The sequence below is a fragment of the Eleutherodactylus coqui genome, chromosome 9 (genome assembly GCF_035609145.1).
Source record: "Eleutherodactylus coqui strain aEleCoq1 chromosome 9, aEleCoq1.hap1, whole genome shotgun sequence".
Lineage (NCBI taxonomy): Eukaryota > Metazoa > Chordata > Amphibia > Anura > Eleutherodactylidae > Eleutherodactylus > Eleutherodactylus coqui.
The window spans coordinates 158,412,906-158,431,907 of NC_089845.1; the positions used below are offsets into that span (position 1 = coordinate 158,412,906).

Consider the following 19,002-nt stretch of genomic DNA (forward strand, 5'->3'; position numbering starts at 1 on the left):
TCAACACTATTATCCCTAAACCAAATAATTCCATGTGCTTCCGTGCCCATGCATGTGAGCGTGTCTTCCCATGATAAATAACATTACAGCTGATTTCTTAAACCGTCCCCGGGGTGCTATCACTGTGCTGCAGCATACGCCTATAAAGCGTTTTCATTCCTCATCAGCAAGATCTCCATTAATTACTGGCAGGAGGAAGCTTCCTTCTCTTCAGACACTTGTAGTGGTTGCTGTTGTACTTTATCTGGCCTAGAAATGACAGGAAAATTCTCATTTATTTTGAGTCGTGTGTTCTCCATGGCCTGCCGCTGCCTCCACAATGCACAGCGATTGTTATTACCGGCACTACTTGTGGTGCCACAGACATAAACACAAGGAAAAAAAGAGCACATTTTTAGCTTGCAAGAATTTCCAATTTGTTCCTAAATAGCCAACTGTGTGAAGCAGCGAGGTAGAAAATGTCAGCCGTTCCACGTACCAGTCTACTTAATGTCTGCAGATTTCCGCAGATATAGGAGGGGATGGGACGATGAGTGTCAGTGTCAATGGGCGTCTGCAGTACATGAGCAATAGAGGTCTGTGCAGATTCATCTTTGAGTACTATACACTAATTCGCCCCTTTATTAGAGCCCCTGGCCCTTTCACAATTGGCGCTTCCCTGTATGGAAATTCTCCCTGTGACCCCGGAGTGCAGCATAAAATCACACGACAAGTTTTCCATGAATCATTATTAGTTTAAAACCACATTAGAAGAGTACACAAAGAATAGCATAATCGACGGAAACATCCAGGGAATGGGGATCCCTTGGATGTAAAGAATTTCTCACTGAAAGGGGTCAGAGGAGGATGTAAGGAATAGGCCTGAGCAAAAGGCACTGCAGTCAGGAGTAGCTGAATACAACGCTGGAGCTCCAACTAACATGTCCGAATGCACACCCTGCCGTTCCCCATCATGGGTCGGCTATAACAGCACATAACCTGTTCCAGCCCCACTGTGTCTAAGGCTCATTCACATGAGCGTATTTAGTTTCGGTCCATGAAAATGCAACATGTTCAGGGACCAAACTTCTGCGTATTCCATGCGTTTCTGGACCTGGTTACATTTTTTGCATGCATACTCACATGCGCATGATTTCATGCATAAATACACCGGGAATACGCATGTACCATGCACAGTTACACAAACCTATTAACTTCAGAGGAATATGGAGCAAAATAGGACATGCTGCTTTTTTTTCACATGCGTAAATGTGTGCGTGAAAAACGGAGGTCTGAATACTGCAATGCAAGTGAATATGGATGCGGCACTAACAGCAAGCAATCTGGGCTGCCTTCTCTGGAGCATTACCAACTTCTATCATGGCCTGAATCTCCAACGGTAACAGCATAGTAACATAGTAGAGATGAGCGAACGTACTCGGTAAGGCCGATTTCACAATCGAGCACCGCGATTTTCGAGTACTTCACTACTCGGGTGAAAAGATTCGGGGGCGCTGTGGGGCGGGGCGTGGCGTGGTGGAGCGGGGGGTAGCAGCGCGGAACAGGTGGGAGCTCTCTCTCTCTCCCTTTCCCCCCCACTCCCCTCTGCAACCCCCCGCTCACCCACAGCGTCCCCGAGTACTTTTCACCCGAGTAGTGAAGTACTCGAAAATCGCGGTGCTCGATTGTGAAATCGGCCTTACCGAGTATGTTCGCTCATCTCTATAACATAGTATGTTAGGCTGAATGAAGACAATGTCCATGTAGTTCAGCCTGTTTCAACCCCCCTCCCTTGTTGGTCCAGAGGAAGGCGAAAAACCCCAAGCAACTATTTTGCTCATTTGGGGAAAAAATTCTTCCTGACTCCATAATGGCAGCCAGAGTAATCCCTGGATCAACATTTGAGATCAACAACCCGCTGGTCAGCTAATGTCTATATTCTGTAATATTGTAGCTCTCTATTAAGACATATAGTCCCCTCCTAAACTCCTCTATGGATTTTGCCATCACCATGTCCTCAGGCAGAGAGTTCCACAGTCTCACTGCTCTTACAGTAAAGAACCCCCTTCTATGTTGGTGATGAAACCCGCTTTCTTCTAGACAAAGAGAATGCCCTCTTGTTTCCGTCGCAGTCCTGGGTAAAAACAGATCATGGGAGAGATCCTTGTATTGTCCCCTCATGTATTTATACAGTTATTTGGTCGCCCCTTAAATATATTTTTTCCAGGGTAAATAATCGCCTCTCTGGGTATTCCAGTCCTCCCATTCCATGTATTAGTTTAGTTGCCCTTCTTTGAACCCCCTCAAGCGCTGCAACATCTTTCCTGAGCACCGGTGACCAGAACTGTGCGCAGTATTCCATGTGGGGCCTGACAAGTGCCTTATATAGTAGGAGGATAATGTTCTCGTCCTTCGCCCCTATACCTCTTTTAATGCACCCCAAGACTTTATTAGCTTTTGCAGCAGCTGACTGGCATTGATTGCTCCAGTTAAGTCTACAATCCACTAGTACCCCTAGGTCTTTTTCCATCTCACTTTTCCCTAGCAATACCCCATTTAGTGTATATTGGTGACATCCGTTTCTCCTGCCCATGTGCATAACCTTACATTTTTCAACATTGAACTTCATTTGCCATTTTTCTCCCCAAGCTCCCAGCTTATCTAGGTCCGTTTGTAGCCGCACATTGTCCTCCGTTGTATTAATTATATTGTATAATTTGTGTCATCTACAAATATTGATATTTTGCTGTGCAGTCCATCTATCAGGTCGTTGATAAATATATTGAACAGGATGGGGCCTAATACTGAACCCTGTGGCCCCCACTAGCAACGGTGGTCCAATCAGAGTACAAACCATTTATTACCACCCTCTCCTTTCTATCTAGGAGCCAGTTCTTCACCCAGATACACACGTTTTCACCCAATCCGAGTGACCTCATTTTATACATCAACCTATTATGCGGCACGGTGTCAAATGCTTTAGAGAAGTCCAGATATACAAGATCAATAGACTCTCCCAGGTCCAGGCTAGAGCTTACTTCATCGTAGAAGCTGATCAGATTGGTCTGACATAATCGACCCTTCATGAATCCATGCTGGTGAGGAGTTATTCCGTTGTCCTCCTTGAGATATTCTAGGATGGCATCTCTCAGAAACCCCTCAAATATGTTTCCAATTATTTCAGTGAGACTTACCGGCCTGTAGTTACCAGGCTCTCTTTTGGACCCCTTTTTGTATATTGGAACCATTTGGCAATGCACCAATCCAGTGGTACAACCCCGGTCTCTATAGTGTCCATAAATATAAGAAATAGTGGTCTAGATATCACATCACTTAGTTCCCTTAGAACCCTTGGGTGTATTCTATCTGAACCCAGCGATGTATTGATTTTAATCCTCTCTAACCAGCTCTGCACTTCCTCCTGTGTTAGCTATGCAATATTTAGCAGGGAAAGTTTGCTTTATTCCCCTGCATCTTGTGTGACATTTTATTTGCATTTGTGAATACACTTGAAAATAAATTATTTAATAGATTTGCCTTTCTCCCATCGTCTTCTATGATTTCTCCTGTATTATTTGTTAAAGGGCCAGTGCTCTCCCTGCAAATCCTTTTACTGTTAATATTATTGAGGAATAGTTTAAGGCTATTTATGCTTTCCACCTCCTCCTTAGCAATTTTGATCTTTTCTTTGCATATTTTGTTTTTTCCCTGTACGATTTTAGCGCTTCTTCGCTGCCTTCTTGTTTTAGTAGTTTGAACGCTTTCTTTTTCTCATTTATTGCCCCCCTTACAGTCTTGTCGAGCCACATTAGTTTCCTTTTACTTGTAGTTCTTTTGTTTTTAAGGGGTATGAACTGCTCACATTAGGTAATTTGGATGTTTTTAAATTTTTCCCATGTGTCCTCTGTACTGATATTTTTGAGGATGTTGTCCCAATTAATGTTACCGATAGTAGTTCTGAGCTGATCAAATTTTGCTTTACTAAAGTTTAGTTTATTTGTCGCTCCCTGATAAGGCTTCCTATTGAATGATAGCTGGAAATTAATTATATTGTGGTAACTATTTCTCAAGTGTCCCTCAACCTGCACCCCCATGATTCGGTCTGGTTTGTTAGTCAATAATAAGTCCAGGGTGGCCCTCCCTCTAGTTGGCTGCTGCACAAGTTGGATAAGGTAATTGTGTTTAATTGTTCTCAGGAACTTATCACCCTTGTGAGATTTGCAAGTTTCGTCTTCTTAAAGTCCCCCATGATAATTACTTCATTGTTGTTTGACACCTATTCTATTTGCATTAATAATAAGATTTTATTTTCTTCTGTTGTTTTTGGTGGTCTATAGAAAACCCCTATCAGGACTTTTTTTTCCCCCTATATTTCTACCCACAGTGATTTCACGCTTTTATCTCCTGCACCTATAGCTTCTCGTAGCCTTGGTATTAGGTAGGATTTAACGTACAGACATACCCCTACCCCATTCCATTTGCCATGGTGTCGTTTAAAGAGATTGTAACCCTGTAAATTCACATCCCAATCGCACTTATCATCAAGCCATGTTGCTGTTTTTCTCACTATGTCGTAATCTGCATCAGTCATTCTCGCTTCAAGCTCACCCACTTTGCCGATCAGACTTCTTGTACTTGTTGCCATACAATTTAAATGGTTGTTGTTGTTCTTAATATTCATTGTGCTACTAATGGTACTATTGGTTGTTCGGTCAGTTCTAACTGTACTAACCCCACCCCCTGCTCGACAATCCCGGTCTTTGTGGCAGATTGCCCCATCAATCCCCCTTATAATTGAGTCCCCCACCACTAGAACCTGTCTAGCCTGCCCTGTGCTCCCTGTCCCCTTCTCACTGGAGCAGTCATCTCCCTGGCAAGCAACCTTCCTGGCAAAAAGCAAGTAACTATTAGTCTATAGAAAATTGCAATATCATAGATAGTCAACTGTAGGAAGAACAGGAGTCTAGTGACCTTTGTTTGCTGTTACAGTCCCTATAGAGTCTATAGAGTTTAATTGCCGCACTTATCTATGGCTCTTTTCATTGAAGTCTACACAAGTTGCAGAAAAGACTCAAGTGTTACCTTGAATTAGGAACTGCAACTGTGGATATGCCACAAATGTTTCAGATGGAAATATCCCTTTAAGAAAAAAAATTTTTTCTTCCAAAAATGCAAAAATTGTAAAACAAGAATCTTTTCAGTCATTGTGAGTTGCCGGGGTTTGCAGTGTTCCCAGTGTTAATTTCATGTTGACAATGAAGACCCTGAGTAAAGTGGGCCTTAGAAATGACAGAGAGTCCCTAATTTCACAATCAAACAACTGCCGGAGCCAAGAACATCCTGTCCATGCACTGGAATGTGTTTTGCTGCTCACTGGCAATCAGTGCTGTATACTGTGCATCGTTATATCCAAAATTATCCGAGCCCACACACGCCGGCTGTTCCCCTACTCTGCTGACTTCACATTACACAACAAGACAGACATATGAATGGCTTTTTAGTTATGTAAAGCCTTAAAAAAAGCCTTCAAAAGTTTTGTAACAAAAATGCCGGAAATATGGGTTTGTCATTTGGCACGGCTCATACTGCTATCACCATGTGTTATCCGGTGAGTAACACGGGATTGCAGGTCGGAGGAGGACATATTGGTTGTGCAACCTATTCAGCTGCATAAGGGCCCAGAAGGGGTTTACTCTGACTATCGAAAACTTCATACAGACACAAGCGATGGACATCTCAGACAGCTGAAGGCCCCAGTGCAAAGCATTATGTGGGTTCCCTTATACTGGAAGACTTGTAAGTTACAGCTTCTTGTATTTAAAAAACAGCCCTGGTGGTCTAGGGTAGTGCAGGAGTTAATTGTAATAATGGTAATAGGGCTTGTAGGATACAGCAGTGCTGGGATTAGTTGTGACATCCCTTATGGGCTAGAGCAGTGCAGGGGTTAATTGTAGCAAGCCTTTTAGGCTACAACAGTGCAGGGGCTAATGGTAACATCCCTTTGGGGTAGAACAATGCAGGGGTTATTGATAGTATCCTTTGTGGTTTAGCTCAGTGCAGGGGTTAATGGTAACATCCCTTGTGGGCTAGAGCAGTGCATGGCTTAGTTGTAAGATCTCTTGTGGGTTACAGAAGTGCAGGGGTTAATGATAGGATCCCTTGTGGGCTAGAGCAGTGAAGGGGTTCCTCATTACATAACTATTAGCCAATCATAACATAATCATGGCCACGCTGTTTTGTAATTGGGTGAGCTGTAGATGAAGCATCCACATTCCTGAGCTCTATACAGCCACATCCTGGAATGGAGGGGAAAAAGAAAGGCAGAAAAAATGACAATCCTTTGGGGCTTTATAACAGGTGCTATTGGGAGTTCACACTCATCTAGCCCACCTGAGATATAAACATTAACACCGCACTTCACTATCACAAAAATCTGCATTCCAACTTTCACATATACATTTGTAACGCAGTTAAGCCCCATTTATGACTAATCCAAGATCCCCCACAAACCATTAGAAATGGCCATATTGGTGTAGGACCACCTCCTTTTAAGGTCTGCTGTGTGGAAGAAACCTGCAAATAATGGGCAGTTGGAATATATGCCAATAGAAGTGTTATATTATGCGAGATAGATAGATAGATAGATAGATAGATAGATAGATAGATAGATAGATAGATAGATAGATATGAGATAGATAGATAGATATGAGATAGATAGATATGAGATAGATATGAGATAGATAGATATGAGATAGATAGATATGAGATAGATAGATATGAGATAGATAGATAGATAGATAGATAGATAGATAGATAGATAGATAGATAGATAGGAGATAGATAGATATGAGATAGATATGAGATAGATAGATAGATAGATAGATAGATAGATAGATAGATAGATAGATAGAAGATAGATAGGAGATAGATAGATATGAGATAGATATGAGATAGATAGATAGATAGATATGAGATAGATATGAGATAGATAGATAGATAGATAGATATGAGATAGATATGAGATAGATAGATAGATAGATAGATAGATAGATAGATATGAGATAGATATGAGATAGATAGATAGATAGATAGATAGATAGATAGATAGATAGATAGATAGATAGATAGGAGATAGATAGATATAAGATAGATAGATAGATAGATAGATAGATAGATAGATAGATAGGAGATAGATAGATAGATAGATAGATAGATAGATAGATAGATAGATAGATAGATAGATAGATAGATAGGAGATAGATAGATAGATAGATAGATAGATAGATAGATAGATAGATATGAGATCGATAGATAGGAGATAGATAGATATGAGATAGATAGATAGATAGATAGATAGATAGATAGATAGATAGATAGATAGATGGATAGATAGATATTAGATAGATAGATAGATAGATATGAAATAGATAGATAGATAGATAGATAGATAGATAGATAGATAGATAGGAAAAAGTACTTAGCATTCAAAACGGTGACCAGTACCTAGGGGGTCTGGACATGCTGTAGTAGCCCCTGTGCCTTTTGCACTAGAACTATATGGTATCTGTCATCTGTAACTCCCTGGAGGAATCCCCTTTATATTTGCACAGTCCTCCCCTACAATACACATGTAGCAATTATTATGATAACTGGATTCATAGCATTGTAGTTAAGGGGGTCACTAGCTTTTCAGACAACTTCTGCTCATATACTAACGTGTATTAGTCTCATCATTTCTGTAATATACTGTACTTGCATTTAACATTGTGTAGATTTACCGTTTGCTGCCACTAGGGGTCTCCCTTCCAGCTTCTCTGCAATCTTCTGTAGTGAGAAGGACACAGGGACATTTTTGTAGTAACGGGGGAGGGGCTATCTTCAGAGGCAGCTCACAAGTTGCAGGGTGACAGATCTGCAGACACTGTGATAACCATCTCCATAGCCACTGCTGTTACAGTGTGTGTTTCGGCGTGATTGTCTGTGTGTGCACACATTACACACAGATTATAGTGGGTTTACTAACCATTAGGCCAGAATGTCTCTAAATGCCTGATTGTCCTGGTAAAGCGGAAGGTGGGCAAACAGATACTGCCTCCCTGCCAATTGGACCAGAGACAGTGCAATGCAGCATTGGTAAGTTAGGGCAAGGAAGTCAGGACAGTGAACTGCTGGCAGAATGTTAGGCTTGCTACATGCTGCCTGCCTGAAAGTGGATTGCAAACAGCTGGGCAAAAAAAAATGGGATAGAGCACCTGAAAATGAGAACTTCCAGACATGAAATAGGGTGCAAATAGCAGCAAATGAGAGCATGAGGAAACATGTTGTAAACTCAGGTATGCTTTAAATTACCACGATGTGCTAAGCGTTAAGTTTGCTACATCTGTACAGTGAAGTCAGGCTGCAGTATCTCGTCACATGGTGGCAGCATTGTATCTCCCCTGCTTACAGACAGTTATGATGTAACACTTTGGCTGTGAGCCAGGATAGATGATGGGCGGTGTGTAGACCTGATGTAGATAGATGTAGACCTTATGAATGAGCTGCATGAAGGACGTTCAGACAATCACCTCTATAGTGGATTATTGCCACATCCTTCAGCCGTCGGATAACATACGGCTCCACATTCCGCCGCTGCATTTTCTTAATTTATTCCTGCACTGTCCGCATGGAAAGTCCTCTGCAGATATGTTAACCAGCAATGCACAGGAGATACGGCGAACACGTCATTACTCGTATCGATTTTCTGATTGCAGGTTCATTTGTATGATCCCGTGTTCATATATTCAACTCTGCTGTGCATTAAAATCCCACCAATCTGCACCTGCCTGACACTAAGCTGCGCGGCGATGGAGTCCTGGATGCAAAGGAAAAAAAAATGGAAGCAAACGTACTGGGAACTCGCCATCGGTAATTAACCTGGGGTCAGCTCGATGCCATTGATCTGATTATGAGAGCACCTGAATAAAGAAGTGCATTAGACTCCGCAGCACAGAACTGTATATGTGTCGTAGTAATGGAGGCTCAAACCGTCTACGTGATCTGACAACGGGTGAACCATCGCACATTGGGGAATCGTAATATGGGAATGCACCGAAATATTCACAATGGACACGCTGGATTTACTGTATAGGGATGTTCAGCTAAGGTTGGGTCCCCATCTATCTGTTTTGTCAAGTCAGTGTTTTCATGCCAGAACCAGGCAGAACTAGTGATATGTTGGGGAACTTTTTGCACTGGTCCGGCAACCATAGTCGGACGGAAGAAGACTACATGGGAGGCATCTGGCGACTACGGGATTAATTCTGGCAGCATTTTGCCTCCGCATTTCACTACAATAGCAGAGAGAAATAAAGCTGAAGGTCCGTATATATGGAAACCTGGCCTTTAGATGGGGTCTCCTATGGGACCCATGTATTCTTTACATAGAGGGTCTATTGACAACAATAAGGATGTAGAGGAAGTGGCGGATTATAATGAGAGCTATTTGGGTGGTGACCCATGACTGCCCTCCATTAAGGACCTTAATTGATTAATACTGGCTATATGCACAGGAGACGTCCTCAGTGATGGGGTAGCATTGAAAGGAATTGCCGAGGCAGTGGTTGGGGTATGCTAGCAGCGGGGACGATAGTGTTGGAGCTGCAGGCTGTGCCGTGTTTGGAATCTTGTGATTCACCTTGGATCCTTGGAACTTTTAATAATGGAACAATAACAAGTGTATCCACAACAGGGGGTTAATTATAATCATAATCTTTAGGCCGTTTCTGGTTGCGTGTATAATGTCCCACTTTGGGCTGCAATCAAGGCCTCACCGCCGTACCCACTGCGGTACCTACAGATTGTACTAAATCCCTCGGTTGCCATCACAGGACTGTGAAAATATATCCTGGCTGAAGTTCTGTCCTCTACAGCAAGACATGCACAGCCACGCAGATGAATCCAGAGGAGAATGGAGGTTCAGGAACCGGCTGTCCAGGAGAGGAGGAGAGATGCTGAGGTACTCACCAGAAATAAAGCACAACTGCCTATAGGGTGGATGGCACTCGTGTCCCATAGAGGCCAAGCCGTAGCAGCGGAATCCCCTCAGGAACCACCCAGCTTATATTTTCCTAAAGAATGCTGGGAAAATGAAACTTGGGCTCTGATTGGTTGATATCAGCAACATCTTAACTGGGTTGTAATACAGCAGATATTATGTTATGTCATGACACAGGTCGGTCTCTTCATTGGTTCAGCTTGCCTTACAAGTTTAATGCTCTTACTGTGCGCTTTTACGATTTTCATGCGCAATTTGCTTCCATTTTGTATACGTTTTTGAAGCATATTTTATATTGCTCTGTACTTCCTGGTACTTTTTTGCATGTGGTCCCCGCAGTAACATGTATTTAAAAGGTATTGCACTTGCATGCCCTGACATAGCATGTGAGTGTGATCCATTTTTTGAACGATCCCATAGCAAATAATTGGTAAGAAACAAAAACCGCACAAAAATACGATATGCAGAAATTTTTCAGACTCAGGGTGGATTCAGATTAACGTGAATCTCCCCCATTGTTATACGGCCATATAACAGGACAAGACAAAACCACTGAGGTCAATGGATTTCAGTGGCTTCATTTTTACTATCGGGATTCTCGCCCGTTAAATGTGCGGCCAAGAAATGATAGGACCCGCCCCGTAGTGAATAGATCATGCGGGAAACAACGGGCGGCACCTGTCTTCCCGCAGTTACTTTCAAACTCCTGCGCTCTGGCGTGGAGTTTGAAAAGACGGCAAAGAAGAAGGGATTACCGTCGTCCAGACACAACTACGCTCCATGCACCCTCGCTCGTGGGAAAAAGCCCTCAATCTACCAGTCCGAATGAAAAATCACATCTGTGAATGAACCTTTTCAAACTAATGGATTCTTTCTACGTGTGTTCTATCCATCATGGATTCAGAACTTGTGCATGAAAATCACCCGTGACGTTTTTCTTCACCGTGCTCTCGTTGTTTTAACCCCTTAAGGACCGCCCCTTTCTTTCTTTACATTTTCATTTTTTTCCTCCCACTTATAAAAATGTACAACTCTTTTATTACTCCATCGCCGTAGCTGTTGGAGGGCTTGTGGTTTGTGGGATGAGTTGTATTTGCCAATTCTTTTATTTAATGTACCATATAATGTACTGAAAAACTTTTTCAAAATTCTAAGAGGAGAGAAATGGAAAAAAAACCCCACAATTCCACCATCTATTGGTGCGTCTTGCTCCTCTGGCATACACACTTGAACTAAAATGACATGATAACTGCATTCTACGGATCAGTATGATTACTGTGATACCAAATGTATATAGTTTTTTGTTGTTTTTTTTTGCACTAGTTTACAAAAATAAACTATCTTTGGATAAATCCTCTTCTGACCAGCAGAACTTCTTATTTTTCCGTCCACACAGTTGTGTGAGAACATCCTTGTTTTTGTGGGGCGGCCTGTAGTTTCTACTGGTATCTACAGGATTATTTTGGAGTACATACAACTTTTTGATTGATTTTTTATAACTTTTCTCGGAGACAGGGTGACCAGAAACAAAAAAATGCAATTCTGACGTGTTTTTTTTTAATCTGATGATGTTCACCATGCAGGATAAATAATGTGCATCTTTGATAGAGTGGACGTTTAGGGGCGCAACAATGCCTGATATGTTTTTGTTTTTTTTATTTTGATATTTTCATTATAAAAATGGGTAATGAAGTTCTTTAAAACTTTTTTTTACTCATTTTTAAGTCCCTACAGGGGACATCAAACCACACTCTAACGTGCAGTCTATTAAGCCATAGGCATGGCTTCAAAGCCAGTCCGCAATGGCAGAGCTGGGAGCTTTCAGAAGGCTGAGGAAGGGGCCATTTAGGTACAGAAACGTGTTGCAGAATAAGTTTTGCCTGCTCTCCTGGGTCTCCTGCAGTAGAGCACCTACACCCCCTCATCTACTTTTGTGCTGTATTGGATTGGCTAATGGAAGATCCTTGCCGGTCCAGTTTTGGGGAAGCTGCTGCTTATTTCTTATGGCGCCAGCACAACCCCCCCAACTCCCTCCTTTCACTGACCCACGCTTACTGCACAATGGAGCGCTGGTACTTTTTGCTTTGACAGACAGCCACCGATAGAAGACAGAGACCACTTACCAGGAGAGGACGACTGAAGGACTTATATTTACGGGAGCTTTACTTGTATTTACCAGCTTCGTCCCTCTGGACAGGCCGTTTCTGCCCATTTACTTGGCCTATTTGACCTGCATCTTTCAGGCAATTACCTGACAACAGAAGACCTCAGCTAATAAAGATTCATTACTTTCCCGGCTAATAGCTCCTTTGTACTTTTAGTGAAAGAGCAAGTAAAGCCGCTAGATGCCATTAATATACATCAAAGTCTGAAAATTAATGAGCTGAGTAATATACATGAAATAATTGGAGCCTTCATAAGTAATTATGGATTCCGGACGAGCTGAGACTCAGGGTTATCAGCACGGGATCACAAATGCTCTAGCTATGGGGTCAGTGATGTCACTGCAGCTCCAATGACCTCATATCTGACCTTGAAGAAGCTCAGACAACCCAGTTTTTTTTCTCAGGTCTTTTGATGAACAGTTAAATGTGGGGGGTCCCTGGCTGGAGCCCCAGTGATAAAGATGTGGGTGCCAGATCCTAAAAGCTTGTTGCTGTAGAGGGGTATTTAACAGGCAACAGATTTAAGGGCCCATACATATTAGACTTTAGTTGTCCGAACTTGCCGATAAAAGCAAAACTGGACAAGTCTCTTATTTTTAATGGGGGCGAATCTATCTTTTCCTCACAGATTATGTCAAGGTAGAGAAGAATGGGGATGCTCAATTTCAATGCATGATCCTTTTGTTCCCCTGGAGATAAGCCACCGCCAGGGCTGTGCTGCACATCATTGACTGGTGCCCACTACATTTCACTGCTTGCTGACCATTTTCAGCTCTTCAAGGACTTCATCTACCCTCACAATGATGGGATATTCCAGCATGGTAATGCACCATGCCGTTGGCCCAAATTATCCAGAACTGGTTCCAGGAGCATTCTAGAGAGTTCCTACGTATGGTATACACATTCACCCAGCATGATCCCAATTGAGCAGTTATGGGATGTGGTGTTGAGGTCCATTCACACCTGAGATCCTGCACCTACAAATACCACAGAGCTGTGGGGGCTATCTAGATGGCATCGGTCAACATCTCTCCAGACATCTTTCATCCACTTGTGGAATTGTTGTCACATTGAGTTGCTGCACTTTGTCAGGCTAGAGGGGTTCCTACATGATATTTGTTCCTGTCCTATGACTTTTGGCATGTCAGTGTAATTGCTGTATAAGGCGATGTTCACATCTGCGTTGGAGCCTCCGGTTCTGATCCAACACAATATCCTGGACAAAATAACACAGCAAGCTGCACTATTTTGTCTAGGAGAATGCTGGGCAGCATGCTGGAAGATGGACAGACCACATTGTAGCCAATGGGGTTCATTGGGTGCCATTCATTTCCACTATAGAATGGATCCATTCCTGGCTCCTATGAGTCTTATAGATGGTTGTTGGGAACCCTCTAAAACCCTGGTGTTACTGTCATGCTTCGAGATGGACAAACCATATGCGTAACACAAGCTGCTGTTGCACAGTATATAAAGTGACAATCTGCCAAATTAGCAATAATATATAGAGTGATATGATGAAAAAGATAATAATGTTGCATAGTGAATAGTAGATGTGGCAGCGCCAACCTTGAGATTCAATATGCTACACAAATAGCTTCAGCACAGGGAAGTATTCATGCTGTTTGCACGGTGTAGCTGTTTGCACGGTGTAGCTGTTTGCACAGTGTAGCTGTTTGCACAGTGTAGCTGTTAGCACTCGCTTTGATGCTGACATGATCATGGTGCACTTTGCACATCTTGTAGACCCTTACTCCAGTGCAACACAGGGACTAATAATTGTGCTAAAATAACTATGAAGCTTCAATCATTCTCTATTACAAAACATTTTTCATCGGCCTTGCAACTTTTAAAAATATTCCAACATGGCTGCCTGCAACTTATTTTCCCATGAGGAACCAATTAAGTGACATAAAGAATAAAGATTTCACCACAATTATGAGTCAATGAATAAAAAAGATCTTATCATTAACCAATTGATCTTATCATTGATGTCAATGGGAGGTAAATGCATCGAAAACAGATACACTGTGCAAAAAATGTATTAATGCCCATCACAAGTGACATTGGTTATCACCCTGAAAGACAATAGATACACCTCAAGACAATTTTGAGACATTGAGGTCTATGAAATATATTGTGAGGATTCTTTCTGTAGATCTTTGGTCATCGCAGATGGTTGAAAGTGGAGGAAAATCTGTCTGAGAGGTCTAAGCAGAGTTTTTCCATGAAGAACCAGGGAACTTTTTAGAAACTGCTCTTCCATGACCAAAAAGGTCATAAAAGTCAATGGTACAAAATGTAACAATCAATGGGTCAAGAGGAACCGACTCCCTACAAGAACCCAATGCACAAGGCAGGCGACAAGAATCAATGTGCGTGGATGGAGTCAGTGATTAGCTGTCTACAAGCCATGTAGCCGGGTCAGAATACTTTGCTTCAATTCCCCTATTTTAACAGGAAGCAAAGACTTGAAGACACAAAGTCTAGCCAAGCATGTCGAACTCCATGACTCGCCATCCTTCTAATTGATTTCCAAGCCTTTACAGAGGATTTGATACATTGAACATTATGGGATTTGCTGGTAATTATAAAATGCCCAGTCTAATTTTTTTAGACATGGAAACGAGTGGGGATGGCGATGGAGAATCCAGACCGGCGTTGTTCGAGGACCACATTTACATGGGTCACTGTCTGAAGTCATTACAGAAACCACAAATCACAGGGAAGAGGAAACCTTGTTGGTGCGGACGGGCACCAGATGTTTGTCAAAGATTGATACAAGGATCCTGAGAGGAGGGGGAGGGGCAGCGAAGAATCAGATAGGATGATGGATTGTATCAGAGCGACAATTACATCAGACAGATCTCTATGGCCAGTCTGTGAAGGATTGCGCATCGGAGGAGTCACCATCAGTTGTCTGAGAACAAGAGAAGGTAGTTTTACCATGAAGAATAGAAAATCTGTGATTCTAATAAACTGAGTATTAGTCATTTCTTCTACTCTGATCCTCACTCAAGGAAGACTGTAAACTGCCTCCAGAAAGAAACTTTCTTGGGGACTTCATCCTCATCCAATTATCATTTTACAGGTTAAATTTACATAGAAGATGCAGGAACTCTGGGAATACTTTCAGCTGATCTTGAGTTGCAAATTATTCTCCAGTCACATCCAAAGCTGCATCCACTCTTATGCTAACTGCCATTGATACGTAACAGTTTTGAACAGTTCGGGTATGATTAATGCGTGCTCATTAAATAGATGGGATCCTTTAACTACCAGCCATTGTTCAGGTTTTCATTCTCGTTTTTCTTTATCCAAGCATTTCTAGGGCCATACTATTTTTTTTTACTGACATGGCTGCATGAAGACTTGTTTTTTGTGGGACAAGTTTTTTTTAAGGTCATGCACCATACACTGTATTGGAAAACTTTTAAAATTTTCAAGTGGAGTGCAATGGAAAAAACACAAATGCACCATTTTCATGATGGAAGGTTGCTTTTGTGGCATTCATGGGAAGGTAAAAATGCAGATAAGTGATAAATGTTGATTTTGGTACAACCCCTTTAAATGGGTTTTGCCATGAAAACAAGTTATCTCCCATCCACCGGTTCCCCCGCTGCCCTTGAGAATGGGGATTCCACAGGTCTATGAATGAACAGAACAGCAGTTGCACATGCGTAAAACCCATTTTTTATTTCCATGCGACTTCCAGATAGACTTCGGATAATGGCTATTTCCACTGGTCACATTAAACAATGTGCATGTATATACAATCAGCAACAATGTGCATATATAATCACAGTGCCATTCATGTGGGGACACTCTGGAGTGCTGTTTTCATAGTAAAACCTTTAGTTTGATCTTCGGGGTGCCCATCCTCATGTGTCCAGGGTAATTGCCAAATTTGGCATCCACTAAAACCATCCGTGCATTTGATGTTTTCTTGTCTCTAGTGTATCTCGTAATGATTGGCCAGGCTATAAAATCGGTCTGATTTTCACAGAATTAGATTGGGTAAGCCCAACCTGATTTTTGCCGAAAATAAATGGTGGTAGCGCCTCTTCAATGGATGTGGTTTAGCGGTTAGCACTGTTGTCTTAAAGTACTATGGCCCTAGGTTCAAATCTCATCAAGGTCAACATTTACCCTCGGCCAAATCTGAACCTAATACCCCAGCACCAAAAGGCAGCAGTGCTAACAAGTGAGCCACCACACTTCTTCCTTCTCTCCTCTCCAAACAGGAGAATAAGGAGAAGATATAGAAGAATAAACATGAAGAAAACTTGCAAACTCTATACAGATGTTTAACCATAGTCAGACAGAAATCGAGAACCCCAGTGCTACAAGGTATCAGTGCTAGCCACTGAGCCATCAGGCTTTGTCCATCTTCCTCTTCCTGCTTCTGTCTTGTGCAGAGGAGGAGGAAAATGAAAAGAAGGAGAAGAAGATTCCTTTATAACCTTACAGAAAACTGCTGAACTTGTGTGAGTAGGTACATATGATTCAACCTAACCCTTGTCAAGATGTCTTCTACTTAAGTGATCTCTAAGTGCTGCTGTTCTCCATATCCACTGTGCTATGAGCTGTCCTACATCCAAGTACCGCTGCGCTGTGATAGGTAATGACACATTAAATATACATTGTTACAAGTCTATTTCGTCCGGGGCGGCTTTGTACCCTCATGCAGAATGCAGATGTTGTGACTAGAGATAGCGGTTATTGCGACCAGCTGTATGTTCAGCTATAAATAGCTCGGCTCGCACTGAAGTTTATTTTAGGCTTATGATGAACTCGAAAATGGCAACATGTTGACAACTGCACTTAATGGGATTTCAGCCTTCAAGGAATGAAAGTTCTGGAATTTTTTTCATCTCACAGAAAAAAAAGGAATCTATCAGATAAGCATCAATGGACCATCTGGGGTTTACATGCCTGAGATGTATGACAGTCAGAGACTCAGCGGCAGATTGAAGTAATTGTATCAGGCAGATCTGGGCAGGTAAAACCTTCTGAAGCTGCCACACAAAGTGACTCTTTGTAGGAGCCAAGGGAACGCGCTTAATGTCTAGTTTAAAGAGGTCCGATTAGATCCAGTTTTCTTACTCCTTAGATCCAGTGGCCAAGTTCAGGGACAAAATGTGTCAAGAGCTATCCGTGGTGCTGATCTGAAAGCATATGTTCACCATGTTTATATAAAGAGCTAATCTACAGAGAAAGCTGATTTGTAAATACATTACTGTACTAAGTATCAGTACAGGGCAAGTAATGCATATACACAGTGACTCCACCACAATAATAGTGAGTGCGGTTCAAGATAGGTAGAAGATGAGTATGCCAATGTCATGATCATAATACTGCCCCCAATGTAAAAGAATATAACTACCATAATAATGGCCCCTATGTACAAGAATATAACTACTATAATACTGCCCCATATGTACAAGAATATAACTACTATAATACTGCCCCCTATGTACAAGAATATAACTACTATAATACTGCCTCCTATGTACAAGAATATAACTACTATAATACTGCTCCTATGTACAAGAATATAACTACAATAATACTGCTCCCTATGTACAAGAATATAACTACTATAATACTGCCCCATATGTACAAGAATATAACTACTATAATACTGCCCCCTATGTACAAGAATATAACTACTATAATACTGCCTCCTATGTACAAGAATATAACTACTATAATACTGCTCCTATGTACAAGAATATAACTACAATAATACTGCTCCCTATGTACAAGAATATAACTACTATAATACTGCCCGCTATGTACAAGAATATAACTACAATAATACTGCTCCCTATGTACAAGAATATAACTACTATAATACTGCCCCCTATGTACAAGAATATAACTAATATAATACTGCCACCTATGTACAAGAATATAACTGCTATAATACTGCCCCTATGTACAAGAATATAACTACTATAATACTGCCTCCTATGTACAAGAATATAACTACTATAATACTGCCCCCTATGTACAAGAATATAACTACTATAATACTGCCCCCTATGTACAAGAATATAACTACTATAATACTGCCTCTATGTACAAGAATATAACTACTATAATACTGCCCCCTATGTACAAGAATATAACTACTATAATACTGCATCCTATGTACAAGAATATTACTAGTATAATATTTGCCCTATGTACAAGAAAATAACTACTATAATACTGCCTCCTATGTGCAAGAATATAACTACTATAATTCTGTTCCCTATGTACAAGAATATAACTACTATAATACTGCCACCGATGTACAAAAATATAACTACTGTAATACTGCCCCCTATGTACAAGAATATACCTAACATAATAGTGCCATCTCTGTACAAGAATATAACTACTATAATACTGCCCCCTATGTACAAGAATATACCTACTATAATAATGCCCCCTATGTACAAGAATATAACTACTATAATACTGCCCCTATGTACAAGAATATAACTACTATAATACTGCCCCCTATGTACAAGAATATAACTACTATAATACTGCCCCCTATGTACAAGAATATACCTACTATAATACTGCCCCTATGTACAAGAATATACCTACTATAATACTGCCCCCTATGTACAAGAATATACCTACTATAATACTGCTACCTTTGTACAAGAATATACCTACTATAATACTGCCCCCTATGTACAAGAATCTAACTGCTATAATACTGTTCCATATTTACAAGAATATAACCACTATAATTCTACCCCCTATGTACAAGAATATAACTACTATAATATTGCCTGCTATGTACAAGAATATAACTGCTAT

The 19,002-nt window shown here is 41.3% G+C and overlaps 1 protein-coding gene and 1 long non-coding RNA gene across 2 annotated transcripts in view; one reads left to right on the forward strand and one right to left on the reverse strand.

The window, feature by feature from the left end:
• The window catches only part of LOC136578882 (uncharacterized), a 91,992-nt gene extending 88,998 nt beyond the window's left edge, over positions 1–2,994 (forward strand). Inside the window, exon 3 of the long non-coding RNA XR_010786675.1 lies at positions 2,865–2,994. This is a non-coding gene — a long non-coding RNA (uncharacterized lncRNA). The remainder of the gene's footprint in view (positions 1–2,864) is intronic.
• The window catches only part of ADGRB1 (adhesion G protein-coupled receptor B1), a 651,809-nt gene that overhangs the window by 605,293 nt on the left and 27,514 nt on the right, over positions 1–19,002 (reverse strand). The gene's annotated exons all lie outside the window — the stretch shown is intronic.